The 14,541-nt window shown below is 42.7% G+C and overlaps 1 long non-coding RNA gene across 1 annotated transcript; it reads right to left on the bottom strand.

Moving 5' to 3' along the window:
* Window positions 1-7,867: 7,867 nt before the first annotated feature.
* On the bottom strand, window positions 7,868-9,461 carry LOC108828924 (uncharacterized). The gene is made up of 3 exons (XR_001945837.2): window positions 9,067-9,461; window positions 8,175-8,278; window positions 7,868-8,078 (listed from the first exon to the last, which is right to left on the bottom strand). It is a non-coding gene; the product is annotated as an uncharacterized LOC108828924 (long non-coding RNA).
* Window positions 9,462-14,541: the final 5,080 nt, after the last annotated feature.

Below are 14,541 nucleotides of genomic sequence, written 5' to 3'. Positions count from 1 at the left end.
TGTTTTTCCTTGTATGGAAAAATATTTTCGAAGAAAGATGCATTTCTAGACTCCATGACTGAATTTTTATAGATGTCTGATATTTCAGATTCATGTACCAGAAACCGATACGCAGTACTATTATGTGCATATCCGATGAAAATGCAATCCACTGTTTTAGGTCCAATAGTGACCTTCTTTGGTGGCGGTACTGCAACTTTTGCCAAGCACCCCCACACTTTGAGGTATTTATACGAAGGTAAATTACCTTTCCATAGTTCATATGGAGTTTTGCCAGTTATTTTGTGTGGAATCTTGTTGAGGATATAATTAGTGGTAAGCAACGCTTCCCCCCACATGTTCTGGGGTGACCCAGATTCCTGCAACATTGCATTCATCATCTCTTTAAGAGTTCGATTTTTTCGTTCAGCAACTCCATTAGATTCTGGTGAATAAGGGGTTGTAGTTTGATGTATTATTCCATCTTCCTTACAAAATGAATTGAATGGACCATCATACTCGCCTCCTCTGTCGCTTCTAACTACCTTAATAGTTGTTTTAAGCTGATTTTCGACCTCGAGTTTAAATTCTTTGAATTTATCTAAGGTTTCATCTTTGCTATGTAAAAGATAAACATAACAATATTTTGTGCAGTCATCTATGAAGGTCACAAAGTACTTTTTCCCTCCTCTAGTTGGCATATATTTCAAATCACATAAATCAGTGTGAATTAAATCTAGAGGTTTATTAGTTCTTTCAACACGAGGTGAGGGCGTTTTTGTGAGCTTAGCCTGTACGCAAACTTCAAATTTTTGTTTACTTGTTTTAAATTTGGGAATTAAATTTAAATTCATTAATCTTTGTATAGATTTATTATTTACATGGCCTAATCTTTCGTGCCATATATTAAAAGACTCAACCAAATAAGCAACTGGCTCTTTCTTATTCATTGAAACTTTTGGAGCTACAACTTTCGGAGGGACGGTCATTACATTCAACTTGACCAGTCCATCCTTAACATACCCCTTTCCCAAATACATCCCATTCTTCCTAATCACGAGCTTATCCGCCTCAAAACTTGTGGCGAATCCATTCTTGCTGAGCAAGGTTCCCGAGACCAGGTTTTTCCTCATGTCAGGCACATGCTTCACATTTGTCAGAGTGACCTCACGTCCAGATGTCATCTTCAAAATCACATTGCCGCGTCCTTCAATCTTGGAGACTGCAGTGTTTCCCATCCTGAGCTTTTCCTGAGTCTTGCTTTTCTGATAGGTGCTGAACATCGCCCTATCAGTGCAAATGTGGGTGGTTGCACCAGTGTCATACCACCATTCCCTGGGGTTGTTGCTTTCAACCATGTTGGCTTCAGTCACCACAGCAACAAGATCCTCCTCAGTGAGATTTGCCTGAGCCTTCTCATCTTTGATCTTCTTGCGACACTCCCTGGGGTTCTTGAAGTTTTTTCCAGTAGCCTTCAGTGCTGCAGCAGTTTTCGAAGGCTTTGCTGGAGAATGGGCGTGTGCCTTTCCTTTGCCTTTGTGCTCAGCCATGTTGACACTATGCTCCTTAGCATTGATCTTGTCAGTAATTCGGTTCCTGGATTCCATCTGAAGCCTCATGATAAGCTCCTCAAGGCCTATCTTCTTCTTCTTGTGCTTCAGGTAGTTCTTGAAATCCGCATAGCTTGGAGGAAGCTTTTCAATGAAGCTGAGAGTTGTGAATGTCTCGCAGATGGACATCCCTTCAGGTTTGATGAGGTGATTGGGAAACATCAAACAGGGGTGTTGTTTGCATCCGTCATTTTTCTGTTGAGAAAACATGAAAACGGATTAGAACTCCATTCAACAATAACTAATTATTATTAATATAATAATAAAAATAATAATCTAAATCGATTTTCATTTTTGGTGTTTGAACCAAATCATATCGATTTAGGTCTGAGAAAACGTTTTGCAAACTCGCTTAAAGCGTTCGCAGAAACCGTTTGTGTAGACTTTTAGATCGTTTCACAAACTCGCTTTATAAAGCGTTCGTGGAAACGATTTGAATACATAACGTTTTGAACAAAGTATCTTAAACGTTTCGCGGAAGTGCTAGAGAGCAGATCACAAACACGTTTTTGAAACCGTTTACAAAACCTTTAAACCCGTTTCATAAATCGTTTTTCAATCCGATTAAAGCTTTAGACAAAAAGCGATAAAGAGTTAAGATTGTAGAAGCCGGAAACCCGAATCAAATAAACGATATAATAAAAGCGAGATGTTAAGGAAAGAAACGATTGAATAGACGAAATGAAACCCGATAAGAAAACGTTCATGGAGTCGAGATATGATATCTCTTTCCTTAACTCTTTATATTCGCTCCGTAGTGAGACGAGACTGTACAAATATAGAGTCCCAGGATAAAACCATGGCGACGATTCACGCTTCACTCGTGAACGCCCTATCGAACTATAAAAGCTACGAAACACTCTCGAAACTAAAGACTTACGCTAAGGGATTTTTTGCTGTGATATCGATGTGAAAAAGTAAGTGAAAATGAGAGAGGAGGAGACCACTATTTAAAGAGACGGACGCGAGCCACTTTCCGCAACAGTCTCTGCACGTGGACGGAAATCTCGCGGAGATCGAGGGAAGTTGAGTTTCGAAAACTTATTCCCCAAGACTCGCTCTTCCCAATCTTATCTCGTTTAAATATCTCGAGAGGATAAACTGCATGTCGTTTTTATTTTCTAGACAAACTACTTGTCGTTTCAAAATAAAATGCATGTTGTTTTTTGAGAATTAAATGGGTCAAACGTTGGGCTTAACTTGGTCCAAAAAAAATAATCTTATCGGGCCGGAGACCCACGACCCACGACTCACGACCCGCGCCCGCGCCGGACGGACGGCGGCGGCGGCGCGCGCGTGGGGAGCCTTCCTCTCTCTCCAAGCTGTTTAAACTCTTATGTCAAGAAGACATATTTATACAACTCAACATCTCCTCATTTGCCCGATGTGGGACTTTCACATATACATAATTGACTTATTTTCTGGGCTTATATCACATCTAGCCCAAGCCAATTTTTATTCACATTACACATAAAGCCAATGGGTTTTATGGATCCAACAGCTTCATCTCCTAAAACAAAAGAGGAACATGAGAAAACAATCGTCATCTCCGCGTAATTCCTTTTTTCAACGTTTCTGCTTGCTGCATTGCTCTTCTTGTGGAAAGGGTTCAGGAGGCCGGAAAAATGATGAACGTCCTCTTCTCAGTTTAAGCTGTAGCGATCACTCTGTTGGTTCCTCCATCAACTATGGTGGTTCTATAAAAGGCAATCAATCCTATAACATTTACTCAAACCAAGGAAAGATGTCATCTTTCGATGGAAGCAACTCTGACACTTCTGATTCCTTAGAGGAAAGGCTATCACACGAAGGAGTCACGGGAGGCTTCCTCCTTTGAAGCCTCCACCTGGAAGAACATCTTATGCACATTTAGGGAAGCCTCCTTCTGGAAAAGTTGAACCTCTTCCACATGAACCACCCAAGTTTCTCAAAGTATCCTCAAACAAGGGCTCTGCTCATCATCCTCAACCGCCAGCTCCACCACCGCCCATGCCATCTTCTTCTGGTCCTCCACGACCACCTCCTCCACCTCCTCCTCCTTGTGGTTCTGGTGGGCCTAAGCCACCTCCTCCTCCTGGTAGTTCTGGTGGGCCTAAGCCACCTCCTTCTCCTCCTGGACCAAAAGGACCTCGTCCACCTCCACCGATGAGTCTTGGTCCAAAAACTCCTCGACCAGCAAAATCATCATCAGATGATGATAATGGTGCTCCTAAAACAAAACTGAAGCCATTTTTCTGGGATAAAGTACAAGCAAATCTACACAAGACGGGATGACCTAGACGTCTGTGCCATAATGCCTGATCTTCTACAGCTCGTACACGATGACTTCTGACTACTGTGACATCCCGATAAACATACACACCATTACGAACCTCACCGGCTCCAATCAGGGTCCTCGTAAAACGGTCCTGCAAGATACACAATGTGTCAGTAAACAGAGCAAAGCAACCAGTTTGATTTAATATCTTTGCAACAGATAATAACGTGCAGTTCAAGTTTGGAACATAAAGAACATTCTCAAGAACCAGTTTCTTGATAAACAAAGCTTTCCAGACTTGGTAGCGTATACGACGCTTCCATCAGCAAAGTGTATAGGACAAGGAGGGATCGTGATCATCGATTCAAGAATATACATGTCGCCAGTCATGTGGTGCGACGCTCCTGAATCGAGTATCACTTCTCCTGTTTGAATATTACCGTTCAGACGATCTGGAATAGGTGTTGTCTTTTGTTGCTCCAGTAGTTGAGTCAGAGACGCCCACTGTTCCGGAGTGAAGTTGGGAAAAGGAGAGGCTGTGGCTGCCTGAGCTGCATTGGAACGTGGTTGTTGATAACCTCCTCGTCCACGTCCACGACTTTGATAGGAACCTCCTCTTCCTCGAGAGTTACCTCTGTTTCCTCTGTCACCTTGATTCTTTTCTAGCCACCACTCCGGGAACCCAACGATCTGCCAGCAATCTTTCTTTTCATGACCACTGCGATTGCAATGAGAACAACTCAGTGCCTGACGATTAGCCATTACTGCTGCATTGAAACCGCTCTCAACCGAGGGAGCTGTTTCTGTCTTGGCACTGAAACCAACCGTGTCTTGCTTAGTCTCTGATCGAGAGGTAGTCAAACGTCGCTCCTCTCGCACCACACATTGATACACATTGTTAAGATCAGGTAGTGGCTCCATCGCGATGATATTTGTCACCACGTTGCCAAACCGTGCCTCATCGAGACCCATGAGGAACTGGTGTACTCGTCCTTCTTCATGTTCCTTGGTGATTTGTGTCATCGCAGAACATGTGCACTTGGGTAGCGGTTTGTACGTGAGCAACTCCTCCCATCGAGCAGACAGCTTTCCAAAATATTCCAAGACGCTCATGCCGTCTTGTTTACACGCAGACAGTTCTGCACGGAGTTGATGTGCACGAACAGAGTTCCCAATTGAGAGCCGTTGGCGTAGTTGTTCCCACAACTTGTGAGCATCCGATGTAAACGTCACGATCGAACGCACGGTGGGTGAGATCGACGTCCTTATCCACCCCACAATCATGGAATTCACCGTATTCCATGCTTCCAAGTCGGCCGAATCTTCCGCTGGTTTGGTTAGAGAACCATCGATGAAACCCGATTTTCTCTTGGCACGAAGAGCGTTCTCCAACTCGGAGGCCCATTCAGCATAGTTTTCTCCCGTGAGTTGCACCGGGGAGATAGCGACACCAGGGTTATCGGACGAAGCTAAATCATATGGGGAATGAACTTTTGGGGCCATCACTGATGAAAAAAAAAAATTTGTAATCTAGAGAGGCTCTGATACCATGTAAAGTACGCAGAAGCTTTATGTAAACTGTGTTATCTTATTCATTGGCAATCGCCATCTATATATACATGCGTTAGAGATATACACGAGATAGAGATATACACAAGATATTCTTAGTAACTATATAAGTCTATCTCCATAATAGTTGGACTTATCCATATCTTCTCAACAGAAATCGAATGAACGATGGTACATTTAGAGGTGGGGCTCAAGCATTTAAGCTGGACACTCTTTTGAAATTAGCAGATGTGAAAGGAACTGATGGGAAAACAACGCTGCTCCAATTCGTTATTCAAGAGATAATTAGAACAGAAGGAAGGAGAGCTGCGCGTACCATCAGAGAGAGCCAAAGCTTCTCCAGTGTCAAAACAGAGGATCTAATGGCAGAGGAAGCCTCTGAAGAGAACTACCGCAGTCTTGGACTTCAGAAAGTCTCAGGGTTGGGCGGTGAGCTAGAACATGTGAAGAAATCAGCAAACATCGATGCTGATGGTTTGACAGGGACTGTTCTGAAAATGGGACACGCCTTGTCGAAAGCCAAAGACTTTGTCAACTCAGAGATGAAGAGCTCAGGTGAGGAAAGTGGGTTTCGTGAAGCGCTTGAAGATTTCATTCAAAACGCTGAAGGAAGGATTGTGTCGATTCTAGAGGAAGAGAAGAGAATAAAGGCTCTGGTGAAGAGTACAGGGGACTACTTCCATGGGAAAGCAGGGAAAGACGAAGGGCTGCGTTTGTTTGTGATTGTACGCGATTTCTTGATAATCTTGGATAAGATCTGCAAAGAAGTAAAAGGAAGACCGGTGAAGATTGCGAGGAAACAGGGTTCGACAGCCTCGGCTTCTTCTGAAACTCCAAGACAACCACCGTCGTTAGATCCTAAACAGAAGCTGTTTCCAGCTATTACAGAGAGACGAATGGATCAGTCTAGTTCAGATTCAGACTAAAAAAAACACAATCTTGGGTTTTGTTACTTGTTAGGACGTAAAAAATCCTCTGCGGTTTTGCTGATTAGCTTCTGGTCATTTGGTCACAGTTGCAGAGACGTCTGGTTAACTGATGATGAGATGAACAAATCACAAAAGAGCTTTTGAGGTGAAAAACTGGTACTGACATTTTCGGCCTTAGTTTTAGAACAGAGAGTCACACTTCTTGATTCTTGTTGGCTTGTAGAATAGTACTCCTTGTGTGTTTCCTTTTGTAACATTATTATCAATTACACACTATTATTCATTTTGACTTGAAACTAAAGCAACCCAAACTTTTAAATTAATGATAAATTGCAGAAAGCTTCATTGATATAAAGAAAGTAGTTTATATTATATGCTTATTCTGGTAAAACACTTTCATATATATATATATATATATATATGCACACAAACTAAAAACAACTGAGAAAAAACAAACATATCCACTACAAAAAAAAAAAAAAAAAAATCCACTACATGTGATCTATGACTAATACACGTTTATTTTGTCTTAAAACCAAAAAAGAGAAAACAGAGTCAGAGATCTAAATATACTGTGTTAAAAAAGAAAGACCTAATCTTCCTGAGTCTTTGAAGGACCAGACTTCTTGGGGAGAAGGAGATTGTGGATATTAGGCATCACTCCTCCATTGGCAATAGTCACATCTCCAAGAAGCTTGCTTAGCTCCTCATCGTTTCTCACAGCGAGCTGAATGTGACGAGGGACTTTTACCAAAAAAAAAAAAAAAAAAAAAATGTGACGAGGGACAATACGTGTCTTCTTGTTGTCTCTTGCTGCGTTCCCAGCGAGTTCAAGTACCTTAAAAAGAGAGATCAAATCAAACACAAACATTTTTCAATCCTCAACAACGAAACTAGATGCTTTCCAAATTCAGTAACATACTCTGTTTGGTAATAAGATCAAAACTACCAAAAAAAAACGAACCAAAGGTTACCAATCAGGGATAAATTACTGAAGTACCCCCCCAAATTTTGCATGGCGTATTCGTAAAATGAGAGAGGACGTAACAGATACGAGTAAGGGCATGTTCGTTTCTCCATTTTTAATCTTCATTCAAATGATTCATTTGTATGATCCATTCAGATGATTCATCCAGATTTTAGAGGTTGTTTGTTTCTCCATCTAGATGAGTCATCTAAATGAACCATTTAAATGAATTGTATGTTTGTTTCTCCATTTGTAATTTCCATTCAAATGAATTTGATATACAAATTACATATATACACTTGTTTTGAATTAATCATATGTTTGATATTAATTTTAAGTATACTAATTTTTATTATTTAGTATAAAATATATTTACACTAAAATTATTTTAAAATTATCATTTTGACATTTATAATTTTTTTTTCATATAAGTTAATAAAAGTTTATTTAAATTTGCATTTTGATATTCATAAATTTATAATTTTTAAATTTGCATTTTGACATTCATAAATTCATAGATTTATAAGTTTCATAAATGAGAACCAACATTATAGAATGTAATAAAGTTTCAAAATATTTAATTCTAGAAGATGAGAATCCACATATTAACATAATGTGATATAAAGTTTCAAGATATTTAAATCTAAAAAATGAAAACCCACGTAACATAATGTGATATAAAGTTTAAAAAAACAGCAAGCTTCTACTACACCAAACATCACAGCAAGCTTTTACTTCACCAAACAGTATCCTCTACTTCACCAAACCTGAAAAATCAGAACCATTACCAAACCTGAAGTGTCAGAACCATTACACCAAAGAAAAAATGATTCTACACAAGAGTAAGAAGCTTTAGACATAACCAAAAGTTGATTCTCATATAAGAAGATAAGTCTCACAAACTGTACTTCATCAGTTCCAGGGACAGAGGTCATTGAAAATGGAAGTTGTATCTGAATATGACCACCTGCAGATATTACAAGCATCAAGTAAACAAGAATGAGATGGAAATACATTTTCAGAGAAATGATATCACAAACGAGAAGAGGAAGATAGAAAGAGTGTAGCAAAAGACTAGACTAGATGCACATACAAAAGACTAGACTAGACTATACAGAAAACGTCTTGAAAACTAAAACCCACATGACACTTGAAGCTAACATCTTAACATTATAACTCCATATCAAAATTTCAAAAGATAAACCACTAAATGACTGGAACCCATGACCCTGATTATGGAAAAGACTAATTGCAGATCATAAAAAATGAGAAATGAGACCACACGCGTTAATACATAAACCATAATACATTAACACTTGACAAAAAGTACATGTTGATATGTCTGTCAGAGATTACTACAAGGATCTTCTTTCACCAACCTGCTTTGCTACCAATGTACCTTAAATAAGAGAATGAAACAGAAGAAAAAAAGCATTGCTCTAACTTGAAGCTAACATCTTAACTAGTGAGATAAGCTAAGCTAAGAAGCAGCAGCTCAATTCAAATCACACAGCTCAATTTGAAGCAAGAACTGAACTAAACATTTTCCTTTTACAGAGCTGATTCATTATTACCACCAAAACCCATCACAACATAAGCTAAGCTAAGCTAAGCAAACAAGAGAACATTCAAACTCATCACGAGATCTCTTGCTTAAGATTCACAAGCAATGAGATTCTATCACACCCATCAACGAACAACATCAGTAAACTAGCAAACCAAGCAAACTTGAGAGAGAGAGGCGGATAGATATACTTGAGAGAGAGAGGAGGAGAGTGAGCTGCGGTGCGAGAAAGAGACGCGAAGAGGAGACGCGGTGAGAGAGAGACGGAGAGGAGACGCGGCGGAGAGAGAGAGACGGAGACGAGACCCGGCGGAGAGAGAGAGACGGATAAGAGATGCGGCGAAGAGAGAGAGACGTGGAGAGGAGACGCTGTGAGAGAGAGAGACGTGGAGAGGATACGCGGTGAGAGAGAGAGGCGGAGAGGAGATGCGGTGAGAGAGAGAGAGAGGCGGAGACGCGGCGGAGAGAGAGAGACGAGAGGAGACGCGACAGAGAGGAAGAGAGCTTAAGCTATGGTGATTTCATGGTGATCTGCTTGAGATAATGAAATCATGTTAACGACAGACGAGAGGAGACAGTGAAAGCTTTAGGTTTTAGGTTTGTAATTTCAAGATTTGGTGAGGGGCAAAATCGACATTTCAATATTTTGACTGAACCTGATCCATACAAATGATTCAAATCGGCTCAGTCAACTGACTTTTGAAATTAAACCTAATTTTTCGAAAATCATTCAAATGAACCATTCAAATGAGTTGTACTTTTTGTGTATAAACGAACAAAAAGCTCATTTACATTTGAATGGATCATTTGAATGGAGAAACGAACAGCCCCTATGTGACAGGAAAGAGAATATTCACCTCGGCGGCTAGATACTCGAGGACGGCGGCGAGATAAACCGGAGCACCAGCTCCGACACGTTCGGCGTATTTACCGGCTTTGAGGAATCGAGCGATACGACCGACAGGGAATTGGAGCCCAGCCTTGCTGCTACGAGACGTGGCTTTCTTCGCTGCACCGGATCCGAGAGCTTTTCCACGACCTGCCATTTTTTTTTTTTGACAAAAAAAAGAGAAACAAAATTGGAGGATTGGGGTAACGATATGTTTGATCGTAGGATATAACGAACCTTTTCGGGTTTTTATATACCCTAACTGGCCAATCATAATTGTAACATCCCTATCCCGGGCCTATTTTTGTTTTAATGAGAACGGGCTTCTCTACGGCCCATTTGACAATAACCTAGGGTTCTCGGCAGTTTCTTATAAATAGAACTGCAGCCCCCTTCTCTTCTCTCCATCAGAAACAGAAGGGAAGCCCTGCAGAGATTCCCGGAGACTGGAAGCCCTAGCCGTCAAGCTCTTTTCCCTGTGTCGTCGTCTCTCTCTTCTCTCTTTTCTCTCTCCCTCCTCCCGTCCGATCTCTCTCTCACCTCGGCGCCCTCTCCCTCTCTCTTTGCCGGCGGTCGATTGGTGGTGGTGGTGGTGGTAGCCGTGTGGTGTGGTGGTGTGGTGGTGACCAGATCTGATCTCGTTTCTCCTTATCTCTTGTTCCAGATCTAGGCTAAGGTGAGGTGTCTTGAACTCATCTTGCTTTCAGGATCTTTATATTGTTTTGTGTTGGATCTAGGATTGATTAATCCTTGTTTGAAAGTTAGGGTGTTAGATCATGATGAAAGCTAGGGTGTTAGATGAATGATCATGATGCATAAGAACCCTCACACTGTTAAATGGGACTTAATGGACTGCCTTGTGTTGATGTGGAAATTATTGATGTGGATGTTTGTGTGATTGATCTTGTGTCCCATGTGATGAAGAGTGATTCAAAGGTAGGTTATTAGAGAAAATAGTTGCATTGTACTAAGTGTTGTGATGGTATCTTGAGCAGTGTATGTATTATAAGTGTTGGTTGCTAAGTGATAATGAATACCATATGAAGTATGGAGTAAGAGTCTAAGTGCATGTGAAATGATTTATGAAGTTGAGAAGTTTTAAGTGTGTTCATGTATATGAGTCTAAGTGTTAAAGTATGAGATGGTGGAAGTGAAAGTCAATGATAAAGTGAATGAGGTTGAGTAAAGTGAAAGAGTTTGAGTAAAGATGAAAGTGGTAAGAACGAGGTTGAGTATGAGAATGTGAAAGTGGAAGTGTCAATGAACTTGCTTGTAGTCCTGTTTGGACCACCGAGAACGGGTGGGCGTCTAGAGTCTAGGATGTGATGTGACCCGTGGGACAGTAGCCTAACACGAGGTACCCACGGGAAGTAATGAGGATTGCCTACCGCGAGATGCGGGATATAAGAAGATGTGGCGCCTAGGATCGAGTCGAGTCAATGCCGAGTCGTGGCATAATTATGGCTATTACGAACGGGTGGCGGACAGTGCCAATGGGCCAACGAGCTGCAACTCGGATAGCCATTTAGGAAGCTGAGGGAAGGACGGTTACCCGAGAGAAGGGCGCCTCTTTCAGGATAGGCTGGACGGGTAGGGAGATCCGTAAACGGCTATAGGTCCTAAGTCTAGGTTGATTGGAGTCAGTTTGCTCTTGTGGCGGTTGTCGAGTCGGTCTTATCTTTTATTAAGTGTTGTGTAGAAATGACTGAGTTCGTTGTATGGGTTGACTGCTAGGTTGCTAGAAATGATGTTGTTTTGAAGTACTTTATTTTGCCCTGTTGATTGTAGTGATTGGTTAGTCCTGGCTCCCGCATAGAGTAATGTAGAGTGTCTTGCGGGCAAGCTGGACTAGAGCCACTTCACTGAGTAATTCAATTGCTCACTCCTCCCATCTCCATTTCCCTTGCGCAGGACTGTAAGTAGAAGTAAATGGATACGGGTGGATCGGAATTTCAAAGAAAGCAATGCGTCCGTCGACTCTTGGGACCAGTAACGGGCACGGCGGTTTGCCTTAAAGGGTATAGGCGTGCCCATAACTCCCTTTCGTTAACTCCGGTCGGACGCCGGGGGACAGGGATGTTACAATTGGTATCAGAGCGGGGGTTCAGATCCCTTAGTGCTATTCTAAGGGGTCGGCATTTCCAAAATTTTCAAAATCTTGTTTTAAAGAAAAAGAGTTTGTGAAAGTTTGATACTTTAGAAAGTTGTGAGATGTTTTCAAAAAAAAAAAAAAAAAAAAAAAAAGAAACCACCCATTATATCCATGCTTCTATTATGGTTCGGATCGATTTCTTTACTGCAGGATGTTTCCGCTTGATCACTACGAGTGGAGGATGCCGCGATGCACTACGGGCGAGTGGGCACCCGGGAGTACGCCCGAAAACTGTACCGTGACGCAGAGGGGAACTGGGTGCAGCCCATGTTTCCACTTCCAGAGCCGGAGGAACAGTTCCGAGAAATTCCCGTTCGTTGGGTACCCTCACGAGCAGACTGTGAGCCGTAAGGTGACAATGCCACATTTCCAGAGGATGGCTATGGAGCAGCGCATGCTGCGGGGCTGTGCGACCTTCCAGCTTGCCCCAGATGACGATCTCCCGAGGAAGCGTGGTCGCCCAAGCAAGGCGGCTAGGGTCACTTGGGAACCCCCAATAGCATTTGCTGGGGAATGCCAGTGTGGAGCACCGTTTCAGAATAAGCAGAAGGTCCGATCAGTTGCTGGCTACACGGAGGACTTCATCAACCAAGCCAAGTTGTGCAAGCCTAAGAGCGCGGAAATGTGGTGTAGCTGGTATAAGCATGGACTACGTAAGGACATTCAGGCTCAGCTGAAAGGAGTCTTGGAACCTCTTGAGTTTGCTCTGGTACAGCGGATGGCGGGATTCGCAATCGAGGCAGAGGGACAGATTGAAGCCAAGGAAACCGGCCAAGGAAAACCAGGAGGGGGAGAACCGAAGGCGGACATGGTGGAACCAACCAAGGAGAAACGGGGACGTCCACAGGAGCCTTCTACGGGGCCAGACGACTGCGACTGTGACATACTAGTTCAGGCGGTGCAGAAGTCAAGCAAAGTGAGAGACTACCTGGGGGAGTTCTTGCTTACCGCCAAGCAGTGTCTGCCCAAGCCTGCAGAGGAATGGTGTAGGTTGTTCAAAGCCGGACTTCGCAGAGAGATACGCGAGAAGCTGGATGGTGTCTTGGAGCCCTAGAGTTTGCCCTTGGGAAGAGAATAGCTAGTCAAGCCATAACTGCGGAAGAGAGGATTGCAGAGAAGATTACAAAGACCGAGCATCACTACGTATTGGGGGAAGACGGAGACCCGGTTCAGGCAGATGGGGACATTCGCATAGCAGCCCTTGGGTCCGAGGACGACAGTACCCCCACACGTGGTGGTGGGTGGCTGAGCGAGTAGGATCATTTCTCGGGAGTAGGACACGCGCGTTGATTAGGTTATGGTTTTCATTTCATCGATTGTTAGTTGGTGTTATTTCCTTTTGTTAGGCATTCTGTGTTTGTACATATGCCATGAGTTTTCTGAACTATTGTAGTCCTACTCCATTTTCATCTATTGAATTCATTCGTTGGTTTTAAGATGATCGAGTGAAGGTTAAAGTACGGGTTATAAGGAATGAAGGAGTAGGATGAGTATAATTCATTTACGGGAGTTCAGGTTTAGTTAGGAACCATCGAAACCGGGAAGAAAGGACGTGTCCGAAAGCAGGAACCGTAACCATGGCGTGGTATCATCTCAGATAGTGATTTCTTTTCCCTTCATGGAGATTCTCCAACCTCCCCCTAAAGGTCACCACAAAAGGAAGCATGATGACGATGGACTCTCTCTCAGCTCCTCCGAAGCGAAGCGGCTCAGGAACTCATCGAAAGTCACAGACTTTTCTCAACCCTCTGCCGTTGGCAACATGCTCGAAGCTTTAGACGGTGGCAAGTTCGGGGGCGTCACCAAGGAGTGGAAGAAGTGGCTAACCGGAGGATGGGGCTTGTGAAGCGATGTATCTGGTTATATCCATCGCCGGCTCATACTGCGCTTGGAGCAGCAGCAGATGATGAGGAGTTTTTGAGTTGGAGAATCAACTTGCTGTTGATTGTGTGATTGATTTGGATGGTGTGGGTGCTGAGAAGAAAGCTCTTTGTGTGGTCCCTTCTTTCAGTGAGATTGTGATTCTTGATTCTGATGATGAGGATGATGTTGTTGAAAGGGAGAAGCCCAAGTACCCATTTCAGTCAACCCTTGTGCAGCGCCAGAAGAGTCAAGGTAATGTGGTGCCTTGACGCCGCAATCCGTTTTTGAGGAGGTTGTGTTGAGGAAGGGGAAGGACATGTCTTGTGCCATTACTCCATTCCATTTATCAAATTCGTTCGTTGGTTTTAAAGACCCTGAGCAAAGTGTTAGTGACTGGTTTGTTCCCGGGGGTGATGTGTGATTATGTGGGTGTATTCCTGATCCGGACGAATGAGTTTAAGCCTGGAATTCGACCAGTCATGGGGAATCAAGGTGTTACCTTTAGTGTTCTGATGTAGATTCTGAGTTGAAGCATGTTAGTCGAGGACGGTTGTATTAGTGAATATGTATGGAGTTGCCACAAAAGTTACATGTACCATATGGAAATGGGATCGTCAAGACGGACCGACTGACTCGAGTAGCAAGCTTATGTGCTGGAATAGGAAGAAGGTGGAGGGTACATATACCGCTGATGAAATCTTGCGCAATCCTACAACCTATTGGACTTCTGGAAGTACTTGTACAAGGAACGTATGAGAGATC

Source organism: Raphanus sativus, chromosome 4 (genome assembly GCF_000801105.2).
Source record: "Raphanus sativus cultivar WK10039 chromosome 4, ASM80110v3, whole genome shotgun sequence".
Classification (NCBI taxonomy): Eukaryota; Viridiplantae; Streptophyta; class Magnoliopsida; order Brassicales; family Brassicaceae; genus Raphanus; species Raphanus sativus.
This window is presented reverse-complemented; position numbering and strand designations above follow the sequence as displayed.